This window comes from Copadichromis virginalis, linkage group LG3 (genome assembly GCF_057382275.1).
Source record: "Copadichromis virginalis isolate Kocher_CV1m ecotype Utaka linkage group LG3, C_Virginalis_male_GT1.1, whole genome shotgun sequence".
Lineage (NCBI taxonomy): Eukaryota > Metazoa > Chordata > Actinopteri > Cichliformes > Cichlidae > Copadichromis > Copadichromis virginalis.
In genome coordinates this window covers 371396-384979 of record NC_140620.1, presented here as the reverse complement: position 1 = coordinate 384979, position 13584 = coordinate 371396, and the positions used below count along the sequence as shown (strand labels likewise).

Below are 13584 nucleotides of genomic sequence, written 5' to 3'. Positions count from 1 at the left end.
TTGATCAGCTCCATCACCTAGTGGGGGTGGGGGGTCATAGTTTGGTCCCGCCTTCACTGCTGTGATTGGTGTGGGGGTAGGGACAGGCTTAGGGCGTCGGGGGGTTCCCCGGAGGCATCTTCCTTGGGGGGCTCAAACCGGGGTAGCAGTCATGTCCCATTGGGGGCTCTGTTGGCTCTTAGGTGACGGTTTCCTCGTGGCTGCGTGCAGCGGGGCTAGGGGAGGGTCTGTGCTGACGGACGTGGGTTACTGACCTGGTAGCCTGGCTGCCCCTGGGTGGGTCCGGGATGGGCGTGAGGTTCTGGAGGCGCTCCGTCTCTGGGCTGGGGCCCTGGCCGGGCCTCAGGGGCTTGGGTCCTGGTTGGTGTGTTGCCGGGGTGGTGGGCGGGTGGGTGCATGGGGGCCTGGCCCTGGCGCAGGGTGCCGCCGGTGCGTCGAGCCACCTGGGGGGCTCTTCAACTGGTGGTGGAGATTGTCACATCTTGCAGGAGCTTTCCTCTCTTCAGGAACTCTCTCTGCAGGAGGGGGAGATATAGGAGAGGTGGAGGAAGATCTCAGCCTGGGCGTCTATTGTCTTATGTAGTCTGGAAGATGAGTGGATGGTGGGGTGGGTGCAGTTTTTTCTGTGGTGGGGTTGGGTGGACTGTCCCGGGCTCTGTGGGGCCGGGCGGTGCTGCTGCACTGGGCCCCGGTCTGGATGGGCCTGGGCCCCCTTTCCCTGATGGGTCGTGGAGTATGGGGGTGCCTACTGGGGTCAGCGGGGGAGCTGGCCCCAGGGAGGGGTCACTTGCCCCTCCCTTCCTTCCCGCCCCATCTCCAGCTGCCTCCCTCTTCCCGCTCCACCACAACCACCCACACATGCAGGGCCTCGGAGTAGGGGTGTGTCACCAGGGTGTAGAGGAGGCTACCCCCCCCCTCTGTCCCCTTCCGGCTGCCTCTGCCTCAATTTTATCCCACAACTTAGACATTCACATTACTCACACTCTCATTACACATACATATAGGATCTTGGGGGTGGGCACGATACACAGAACCCAAGTTACCATCAGGGTGTACACCTCACCCCTGGCGTCGTTGCCCACCTCTCAATTTTAAATACACGTAGACATTGAGGGCTAGCAGGAGGGACTATGCGCTTACCTGCTGCTCTCTGGCAGGTAGCTCCCTGCCCTCCTGGGTTTTAAATGCACCTTAGAACACACATGCATCAACACTACAATGAGCGGGTGGAGGGAGGTTTGGAGTCTTCTCTCACCCCCGTTCTCTGCGGCCTGCTGGAGCGGGGGGGCTAGGAGGAGGAGTTGGCCGTCCGACTGCGGTCTGGAGTGTGGGGCCTCCCTGCTGCTGCGGAGTCGGGGCGGTCTGCCTCTCCCCACCGTAGGGAAAAGGGTAACACCACCTGGGTCTGGGTGCAGTTCCCCCCTCCAGGGGCAAGGGTACCTAGACCCGGTTCGTAGAGTACGCTTGGGGAGTGTGATCGTGTGTACAGCGTCTCTTTATGTCTGTCTCCACGTCGGTTGAGTGTGAAGTGCACATGAGAGCATGAGGGTGGGAATGGATGTTTGTGTCTGTGTGTGCCTGTATGTTTGTGTCTATATGTCAGGTTGGGTATCAGACGCCACCTCTTTGGGGACATCTCGGGCCCTCCAAGGTTTGGAGGCCTATCTCCACCCACCACCACTTCCCCTGCCGGTGGCGGACTCCCTCAGGTGTCGGTGCGTTGGTGGTTCTTTTTATCTGGGGGTGGGCGTCCGGGTACACACCGGCTCACTCCTTGGCGGCCGCTCGCTCGGGCCATTTCGGAGGTGGGGACACATCCGGGACTTTTTCGCGTTCTCGGCTTGATGCGTACTTCGAATTGGAACAGTACTTAGTCTACGACTGATGACGTATCACGAGTACACGAGAACGCAAGTACGCACAAGTACGCATATTGAGAAAGACCCACTGACACCTCTGAATAAACATGTTCTCATAAATGCCATTAAAATACTGGATCAACAGTTAATGACACATTTCTGAGGTTTGTGATTCATCGTCCTCCTCACTGTCAGCTCTACTGGAACAGTCACTGTTTAATATTAATGGCTCGTTGATCTGGACTTACAATAAGAAGTATTTAGTCACCAACAAGGTCGAAGTTTACTTCACAGTAATTGATGGAATATATCCAACAAACTGATTTATTCAAGTATACAAATGATCTGGATGAATCTTGGACCTTCTGTAAAATAGTCAGAGAAACAATTTCACTTCTTTGTAACGACTGTATTTATCTTCATCCCCAAACGTTGATCCTGTCCATCTGGACGCTGCACTGTACAGCAGACACTACGATGTTAGGTTTGTGTTTGGATGAACCAGTTTGTGTCTGAGTGTATTGCTGGGTCTCCACCAGTTACTCTGAGAACTGAAGAAGCTTCTCTGATGAAACGTCTTCAAGAAACTCAAAGAAGTCCAGACGCTTTTCTCTCCAAGCTCCTCAGACTACTGACGCTTGTTTCTCTCTTTGTAAAATGAAATTTAAAGTGAATTTTGAATCAAATGTTTCTTTTCTTTCTCCCTCAGAGTGCAGACATGTCTGCTGCCAGCAATCTGCGATCTGAAGATCAGTTTCTGTGCTCCATCTGTCTGGATGTGTTCACTGATCCAGTCTCTACACCATGTGGACACAACTTCTGCAAAACCTGCATCAGTCAGCACTGGGACATGAATGTCATCTGTCAGTGTCCCATGTGTAAAGAGACTTTCTACACTCGACCTCAGCTGAGGGTCAACACTTTGTTCTCTGAGATGGTTTCTCAGTTCAGACGTGAAGCTCAGCAGAAAGCCAGCAGCAGCAGCTCAGAGCAACAAGCTGCCAAACCAGGAGAAGTTCCCTGTGACGTCTGCACTGGAACCAGACTGAAGGCCCTGAAGTCCTGCCTGGTGTGTCAGACCTCCTACTGTCAGACTCACCTGGAGCCTCATCTGACAGTGAAACGTCTGAAAAGACATCAGCTGGTTGATGCTGTGGAGAACCTGGAAGGCAGGATGTGCACGAAGCACGATAAACTCCTGGAGCTGTTCTGTAAGACCGACCAGACATGTGTCTGCGTGCTCTGCTCTGTTTTAGACCACAAGAACCACGAGTTTGTTCCTCTGAGAGAAGAATATGAAGGAAAGAAGGCAGAGCTGGAGAAGACAGAGGCTGAGATTCAGCAGATGATCCAGAAGAGACGACTGAAGATTCAGGAGATCACAGAGTCGGTGAAGATGAGTAAAGATGCTGCAGACAGACAGAAAGCAGAAGGTGTTCAGGTCCTCACGGCTCTGATGGAGTCTGTTGAGAGACGCCTGAAGGAGCTCATGAAGGAGATCGAAGACAAACAGGAAACTACAGAGAAACAGGCTGAAGGTCTCATCAAAGATCTGGAACAGGAAATCTCTGAGCTGATGGAGAGAAGCTCTGAGATGGAGCAGCTCTCACGCTCTGAAGACCACCTCCACCTCCTCCAAAGCTTATCCTCCCTGAAAGCTGCTCCACCCAGCAAGGACTGGACAGAGGTCAGAGTTCATCCACCATCATATGAGGGGACTGTGGGGAGAGCTGTGGCTCAGCTGGAGGAGACAATCAGGAAACTCATGAAGAAGAAGCTGTTTGAGGCTGAGCTGCAGAGGGTGCAGCAGCATGAGGTGGATGTGACTCTGGATCCTGATACAGCAAATCCTAAACTCATCCTGTCTGATGATGGAAAACAAGTGTATGATACTGATGTGAGGAAGAATCTTCCAGACAACCCAGAGAGATTTTCTCTGTGTCCTTGTGTTTTAGGAGAGCAGAGTTTCTCTTCAGGCAGATTTTACTTTGAGGTTCAGGTTAAAGGAAAGACTGAGTGGGCTTTAGGAGTGGCCACAGAGTCGATCAACAGGAAGGGACAAATCACACTGAGTCCTCGAAATGGTTTCTGGACTGTGATGCTGAGAAATGGAAATGAGTACAAAGCTGCTGCTGACCCTTCAGTCCCCCTCTGTCTCCATCCTGGTCCTGAGAAGGTGGGGGTGTTTGTGGATTATGAGGAGGGTCTGGTCTCCTTTTATGATGTAGGTGCTGCAGCTCTGATCTACTCCTTTACTGGCTGCTCCTTCACTCACAAACTCCACCCATTCTTCAGTCCCTGTAACAATGATGGAGGTAAAAACTCTGCACCTCTGATCATGTCCTGTCAATCAAACTGATCAACGACTGATTTAATTTGATGAATGATTGATTTTTCTTGAAGGGAACAAATGAACATATTGAGTGTAAATCCTCTACAGTCTCCATGTTTCTATAGAATCTGATCATCAGGACTCTGATTCACACTTTGATTCTCATGGAGTTTGATTTGAACAGAAGAAAAGTTGAATCAGGAAATGTTCCCACTGATGGAGACTCGAGCTGAAGAGCAAATATCAGAGAACAAATGTCCAAAAGCTTCATTTCCAATAAAGTTTGTTCAATGCTTTGAGTGAATCCAGACTCATGTGTGGCTGTTATACGGAGCATCAGAGTCCAGCTGAGTTATGTTGGATACAAACTGCTTATTTTGGCTCTGTGAGGAGTTTTGTTCACTGAAAACTGATGAGCCGGATAATATTCAAAGAACTCTGTAGAGATTCATGCATCCATGTTCTCCACCTGCAGGTGTGGAGGAGAAAGGTGGAGCACAGACTGCTGCATCCTTCCAGTCACATCATTTTGATGATTATATTTGCATGTTGTGATGATTTGGGTTAAAGACAAACAGAGTTGAACGGCTGCAGTCACAGCATGAAGACGATGCTGAAGCTGAGCTGTCAGTGAACATGTTTCACTGTGATTTGATTTGAAGAATAGAAAGTGTGTGTGGCTGCTGACAGCTGCAGTCTCTGCTAGTCTGCATAACACACACACAACTTTCCCCCTGAGGCAACGATGCAGCAACAACACAACAGCTGCAGACACACACACGATTGTGCGCTCCCTTTCAGTCTGAACTCTCAAACACACAAACAAACTCTATCAATGTCGTACTGTTAAAGAACTCCTCCTTCTGCAGTAACAATGATTTGAGGTCTCTACCAGTGTCTCTTGTTTTGACCTTTGACCTCTTTATTCCTTATAACCAAAAAAACCCTTTTATCTGATATTTTCACCTTATTGATTGATTATATATATCTATTATATTTTCTCACCTTATTTTGACCTTTGACCTATGTCCTTGTTAGCCTTGATCTTCCTTCATCAAACGTGAAATTTCTTTCACCTTTGAACTTAAAGCTTAAATCAAACCTTTGTTAAAAAGCTTCTTACCAACTTGTAATTCCAACTCTCTGCATTAAACACGTATCTTATCATATAAACACTGGATCACTGAGAGAACTTTAGGCAGAACCAAATGAAGCAGCTGACCTCGTCAAACTCACAGCGACAGTAACTGACAGTGAATTATTTTAATCTTCTTCATTGTATTTGTTAGAAACATTTATTTTCCTTTAATTGGACTTTGGTTAAGTTAAATCCGATGTATTAACCGACCTTTGAGGTGAAGTGCAGCTGCGAAGAACGCTACGGCAGGCAATGAGGTGCGTTTAATGTCGCTCTGTTAATTTGAGCGTCCATAAATTGAATGTCTTATTTTTTCTTACTTTATTATTGCTAATTTATTGGAGAATTAGGCCTTTTAATCAAGATAGATTTTATGTTGTTGGTGGTAAAGATCTGGATGGATGTTTTATTTTATTCTGTGTTTCTATTTTTCAGTTTTACTTTTCAAGACTTGGTGAATTGCCTTTTTCTACTTTTTGTTTAGTTTTGTTAAAATTAGCAGCAGTGAGAAGTGTTGTTGTCGGTCTTGAATATATTTGATGTAGCCCACACTGTTAAGGTAAGTGTCATGTTTTTAGTTGTTAGTCTGATGAAGAATCTTTTATTTTTCTCCAAAAGTTGATTGTGTTTATCTGGACATAGTGTTTTTCAGGTCCAGCTGAATGCAGGTTTCCCCAGTCTTATACGTTGTGACAGCCACTATGGTGTGGTGTCCCTTTAAGACACCCAAGTCGAGGGTTGATGGTGTCATCAGTTTGTGCCGCTGCTCTCTCTCTGGGATTATGAGGACACGTGCCTGCATGCTTCTGCTTAACGAGGGACGGATTTACGTTTTCTTCTTGTTTTGTTTGCAACGCTTGGGTTGTATGAACGCTGGGCGTTATGTTGTTGAGCCGCAGCCGTTCAGCCGGGCTTTTATATGGTTGTTGAAGAAGGCGTATTAAAGAACCACCGTGGATTACCGATACCAGCGTGGGTGTGTGTTCTTCCGACTAGCCTGCTAGGTGTTTTGCCGCCTCCTCTCAACCATGCAACACAACCCAACGTTACAACGTGTCAGGAGCATCAGCACAGCTGAAATGCATTTTTTCTAAGCACCGCGTCTCTGTGGCTTTTAAACCCCAAAACACGCTACAACAAAAATGGGTCCACCCCAAGGATGGGGTCCCCCGGTGTAGTTTCCACTGTGACAGACTGTGGGCTTCCTCAGAGTGAGGCTGAGAGCGGCAGGCCCAGGTGGAGTCTGACCTGTGGCCCTTCAGATAAAGCTGAAAAAGGCCAATATATGATATTAAATATAAAATATAATTAAAAAACAACATCAGAATGAACAACGAGCTGCTGTTAAGAACTCCCGACGTCCATCCAAGGCCCGATTGGTTTCTGTTTCCATGACAACAACAACCGTATGTGGAAAAGACCAAAAACTGAAGCGGTGAAAAAGTTTTGTTGCAGATTAACTATTAACTTTATGTTATTCATTGTCAGCTCGTGCCATCATTAAAGCATGTTAGAACACACATGTAGGATTTCACAAATCATCGCTCCTACATTTAATCGTCTCCATAACAACTGTGTGTACGTGTTCGCTTTGAAAACATCACATTCTTTATGTTGGTTGGTTTAGACGAGTGATCTCCAGGATGAATGAGGGCAGAGGCCCGTTTCATGGAGACTGTTTAAGTGTAAACCTGGATTAAAAGCCCACATTTGAACACCTTCATCAGAGGCTGTGACCATGTTGAAGGACTGATGCTGACGTGCTCTGACACTCATTAGCATAGAAAACAAAGTGGTGAAAGCACAGAGCCCTGAGGAGCTCCACTGGACGGTCTGTTCACAGAACATTTAATTATTTCACTTTTATTTACATGCAAAACAGCCTCAGAGAGAACAGCTGTTTCAGAGCTGCCAGCTTTATTGGAAAGATGAACTGAAATCCTAAAATAGTCCAATTTATGACAAACTGACACGGTGAAATGTTGCAGGATTAAAATGTGTCGATTTTTTTACTTTCCTTATGAGTGCAAGGGAGACGCATTATGCACTTATGAATCAGAAAAGTCAACAGAGATTCTAACAACTGGTTCATGGTGATGGCTAAGTGGAAAACACATCTGACTTGGCTCAGGGCTACTTATGGCTGACAGAGAACAAAGAGCCATAAAGACTGAAAATGTGAGTGCCTCAGTTTGCTCCCTGATGATTATGTTAACTGTGATTTAGCAAAAAGGAAGGTTTTAAGCCTAATCTTAAAAGTAGAGATAGTGTCTGTCTCCCGAATCCAAACTGGAAGCTGGTTCCACAGAAGAGGGGCCTGAAAACTGAAGGCTCTGCCTCCCATTCTACTTTTAAATACTCTAGGAACAACAAGTAGGCCTGCAGAGCGAGAGCGAAGTGCTCTAATAGGGTGATATGGGTACTACAAGGTCATTAAGATAAGATGGGGCCTGATTATTTAAGACCTTGTATGTGAGGAGCAGGATTTTGAATTCAATTCTGGATTTAACAGGAAGCCAATGAAGGGAAGCCAAAACAGGAGAAATATGCTCTCTCTTTCTAGTCCCTGTCAGGACTCTTGCTGCAGCATTTCGGATTAGTTGAAGGCTTTTCAGCGAGTTTTTTGGACATCCTGATAATAATGAATTACAGTCGTCCAGCCTGGAAGTAATAAATGCATGAACTAGTTTTTCAGCGTCACTCTGAGACAGGATATTTCTAATTTTAGAGATGTTGCGCAAATGGAAGAAAGCAGTCTTACATATTTGTTTAATATGTGCGTTGAAGGACATGTCCTGGTCAAAAATGACTCCAAGGTTCCTCACAGCGTTACTGGAGGCCAAGGTAATGCCATCCAGATTAAGAATCTGGTTAGATACCATATTTCTAAGATTTTCAGGGCCGAGTACAATAACCTCAGTTTTATCTGAATTAAGAAGCAGAAAGTTAGCGGCCATCCAGGTCTTTATGTCTTTAAGACATTCCTGCAGTTTAACTCATTGGTGTGTGTTATCTGGCTTCATGGACAGATAGAGCTGGGTGTCATCTGCATAGCATTGAAAATGTATGCTATGTCTTCTAATGATACTGCCTAAGGGAAGCATGTATAATGTAAACAGAATTGGTCCTAGCACTGAACCCTGTGGAACTCCATAATTAACCTCAGTGTGTGAAGAGGACTCTCCATTTACATGCACAAATTGGAGTCTATTAGATAGATATGATACAAACCACTGCAGCGCAGTACCTGTAATACCTACAGCATGTTCTAATCGCTCTAATAGGATATTATGGTCAACAGTATCAAACGCTGCACTGAGGTCTAGCAGGACAAGCACAGAGATGAGTCCACTGTCAGAGGCCATAAGAAGATCATTTGTAACCTTCACTAAAGCTGTTTCTGTGCTGTGATGAGCTCTGAAACCTGACTGAAACTCTTCAAATAAACCTCTGCAGATGATCTGTTAGCTGTTTGACAACTACTCTTTCAAGGATGTTTGATATGAAAGGAAGGTTGGAGATTGGCCTATAATTAGCTAAGACTGCTGGGTCTAGAGATGCTTTTTGAGTAAAGGTTTAACTACAGCCAGCTTGAAGGCCTGTGGTACATAGCCGATTATTAGAGATAGGTTGATCATATTTAAGATCGAAGAATTAATTAATGGCAGGACTTCTTTGAGCAGTTTTGTAGGAATGGGGTCTAAAAGACACGTTGATGGTTTGGAGGAAGTAATTATTGAAGTTAACTCAGAAAGATCAATTGGAGAAAAAGAGTCTAACTTAACATCAATGGTACTAAGAGTAGCTGTAGATAATATTACATCTGTGGGATGATTATTGGTAATTTTTTCTCTAATGATAAAAATTTTATTTGTGAAGAAGTTCATGAAGTCATTACTAGTTAACGTTAAAGGGATGGTTGGCTCAAAAGAGCTCTGACTGTTTGTCAGCCTGGCTACAGAGCTGAAGAGAAACCTGGGGTTGTTCTTATTTTCTTCAATCAGTGATGAATAGTAAGATGTTCTGGCTTTGCGGAGGGCTTTCTTATAAAGCAGCAAGCTATTTCTCCAGGCTAAATGATGATCCTCTAGATTTGTGACACGCCATTTCCTCTCCAGATTACGAGTCATCTGCTTTAGGGTACGTGTTTGAGAATTATACCACGGAGTCAGGTACTTCTGATTTGAGGCCTTAGTTTTCACAGGAGCTACAGTATCCAGAGTCGTACGTAGTGAGGAGGTGAAATTATTAACAAGATAATCGACCTCTGTTGGGGTAGCGTTCAGATAGCTGCTCTGCTCTGTGTTGGTACAGGGCATTGGAGATGATAACAGTGGGTGGATTATATTCTTAAACTTAGTTACAGCACTTTCAGAAAGACATCTACTTTGATAAAGTCTACTCTCCACCGCTGTGTAATCAATTATTGTAAATGTAAATGTTATCAGGAAATGATCAGACAGGAGAGGGTTTTCAGGAAACACTGTTAAATGTTCAGGTTCGATGCCATATGTTAAAACAAGATCTAGAGTGTGATTAAAGTGGTGGGTGGGTTCTTTTACATTTTGAGAGAAACCAATTGAGTCTAATAACAGATTAAATGCCATGTTGAGGCTGTCATTTTTAGCATCTACATGGATGTTAAAATCACCCACAATAATTATTTTATCTGAGCTCAGAACTAAATTAGATATAAAGTCTGAGAAATCAGACAGAAACTCTGTGTAAGGCCCAGGTGGACGATAGATGATAACAAGTAAGACTGGTTTCTGAGTTTCACAGCTGGGGTGGACAATGTTAAGCATCAGGCTTTCAAATGAATTAAAAGTCTGTCTTGGTCTTTCATTAATTAATAGGCTGGTGTGAGAAATTGCTGCCACACCGCCCCCTCGGCCTGTGCTTCGAGATTTCTGGTAGTTAGAATGACTCGGGGGTGTTGATTCATTTAAACTAACATAATCATCCTGCTGCAACCAGGTTTCTGTAAGGCAGAGTAAATCGATTTGTTGATCAATTATTAAGTCATGTACTAACAGAGACTTGGAGGAGAGAGACCTAATATTTAATAATCCACATTTCACTGTTTTACTCTTTGGTTCAGATGTGGATACTGTATTGTTCTTTCTTTGTGATTGTTTATGTTTAAGTTGTTTGTTGCTGGTTTTTAGTTTGTTTTTTGTCTTTTTGGAAGCTGACACAGTCTCAAAGGAGATGGGTTTTGGGGGGGGTAGCAGGAGGAGAGAAGCTGCAGAGAGGCGTGTAAGACTGCAACTCTGCTTCCTGGTCCCAACTCTGGATAGTCATATTTTGGGGGGTTTAATAAATTTGTCCATATTTCTAGAAATGAGAGCTGCTCCATCCAAAGTGGGATGGATGCCGTCTCTCCTAACAAGACCAGGTTTCCTCCAGAAGGTTTGCCAATTATCTATGAAGCCCACATCGTTTCTGGGACACCACTCAGACAGCCAGCAATTTAAGGAGAACATGCGGCTAAACATGTCACTCCTGGTCTGATTGGGGAGGGGACCAGAGAAAACTACAGAGTCCGACATTGTTTTGGCAAAGTTGCACACCGATTCAATATTGATTTTAGTGACCTCCGATTGGCGTAACCGGGTGTCATTACTGCCGACGTGAATTATGATTTTACTGAATTTACGTTTACCCTTAGCCAGCAGTTTTAAATTTCCTTCAATGTCGCCTGCTCTGGCCCCTGGAAGACAATTGACTATGGTTGCAGGTGTCTCTAGCTTCACATGTCTGAGAAAAGAATTACCAATTACCAGAGTTTGACCCCCGACGGGTGTGTCGCCGAGTCGGGAAAAACGGTTAGACATATGTATGAATCTGAGGAGTGGACCCAAAATGCAGACACAAAGGAACGTGAAAGAAAATTTGAATATTAACAGAAAGCAAGCCGTTTATTAATCTCTACTTTTAAGATTAGGCTTCAAACTTTCCTTTTTGCTATAGCATATAGTTAGGGCTGGATCAGGTGACCCTGGATCCTCCCTTAGTTGTGCTGCAATAGATGTAGGCTGCCGGAGGATTCCCATGAAGCACTGAGTTTTTTCCTTTCCAGTCACCTTTCTCACTCACTGTGTGTTAATAGACCTCTCTGCACTGAATCAGAATTGTTATTAATCCACAGCATGTCTTTGTCCTTTCTTCCTTTTCTCACCCCAACGGGTCACAGCAGATGCCCGCCGCTCCCTGAGCCTGGTTCTGTCGGAGGTTTCTTCCTGTTAAAAGGGAGTTTTTCCTTCCCACTGTCGCCAAAGCGCTTGCTCATAGGTGGTCCTATGATTGTTGGGTTTTTCTCTGTATCTATTATTGTGCGATCTACTGTACAATATAAAGCACCTTCAGGCGATTGTTGTTGTGATTTGGCGCTATATAAATAAAATTTAATTAAAAGATTACAAAACAAAAGGCAGAGGTGAAGCTAAACAATAACCTAACCTGGGGAAAATATTTTTTATTAAAAAACAAACAAACCATGAAACCTGACATGGATACAAAGATACGTGGAACATGGAAACGTGGCACCAAAGACAACAGATGACCTGACACTGAACAAATGAGGACAGGACTTACAGTGGATGCAAAAGTATTCGGCCCCCTTGAACTTTCCCACATTTTGTCACATTACAGCCACAAACATGAATCAATTTTATTGGAATTCCACATGAAAGACCAACACAAAGTGGTGCACACGTGAGAAGTGGAACAAAAATCATACATGATTCCAAACATTTTTTACAAATAAATAACTGCAAAGTGGGGTGTGCGCAATTATTCAGCCCCCTGAGTCAATACTTTGTAGAACCACCTTTTGCTGCAATTGGATTCCATTAAAATTGATTTGTGTCACGGCTGGGAAGGCGAGCCGTGTGGTGTGGAGGAAGGAGGACCCAAGATGCATGCAGTGGATGAAAATGCTAGTGAAGTTTATTTACATGTTGTAGTGGCAAACAAGCAGTGGGGCATGACAAATAACTGAAGACACCTAAACTGGGAAGAACTAAAATAACAGACCTGGGAGCATACGACAAAGGGATGCGCGGCAGCCGCCGAGCAGGACACCGAGTAACAGGCAGGAGAACACACAGGGCTTAAATACACACACCAGTAATCAGGGGATGAGAGACAGGAGGGCAACACGGCTGGGAGGAATCAGAGCTGACGGGACAGGGGAAACGTAACCGGGACAGGGGAAACGTAACCTGAACACACTCACATCAGACAGAGACCTTCACAATAAAACAGGAAACTCAGACACGGGGAACCAAACAAGACACAGAACTAAACAGACAGATTCACAAACAGACGGGGTGACACCATAGACAGAGACACAGACTCAGAGGCAGACCAAATATAACACATAGAACTCAAACAATAATAATAATCATCATCATCATCATCATCATCATAATAAACTAGAAAATGATAAACTAAAAGCGCTGGGTCACCGACCCAGGACCATGACAATTTGTGTTTGTGGCAGTAATGTGACAAAATGTGGAAAAGAGGGACGAATACTTTTGCAAGCCACTGCAAGTACACAGAGAGATAATGAGGGGATGAGGAACAGCTGGGACAAGGGGAAACAAAACTAGACTCACTGCATATAGGACAAAGACTTTCCCAATAAAACAGACATCACAAGGGTAATCTAATAAACAAATGAACTTAGCAAACCTAAAGAACTTATAAACAAACATCGACATCCAAACAAACTAAAACTTAAAACGCTGGGTCAACAGACACAGGAAAGTGACAGTAAAATCATTTATTATACACATTATACTTATTTTCTTAAATTGCTTATCTATTATGTGTATTTTCACCTGGGGGTCTAGGGGTGCTGCTCTTCTTTTCATAACAAATTAGGACATGTTTATGATAACACACTGACAATATCAGGACAATTTTGGCCTCACTCTATCAGTGAACAGCATACCCATGCTAACTTAAACTAGACCAGCAAGCTAACCCCATGTGTATTAAGTGTTACTTCAGAATAGGAACCAAACAAATTAACGGAACGAAATTAACTGTAACAGCAGTTTGCAAAACATTGTGACAGTTCTCAAGTGTTCCTACCTCAAATCCAGCACGTGTTGCTGTGTTTTTGTTGTTAAATGGACGAGGAGAGACCGTGGCTGGTGAGAGGATGCAGCATTTCGTCAGTGGAGCATAGAACGACGTCTCTGATTGGTCAACAAGTGAGTAAAGATGCATCTGATTGTTCG

The 13584-nt window shown here is 44.5% G+C and overlaps 1 pseudogene; it reads left to right on the top strand.

The window, feature by feature from the left end:
- Window positions 1-2577: 2577 nt before the first annotated feature.
- Window positions 2578-4495, top strand: LOC146712161 (E3 ubiquitin-protein ligase TRIM21-like; annotated as a pseudogene).
- The last annotated feature ends 9089 nt before the right edge of the window (window positions 4496-13584 follow it).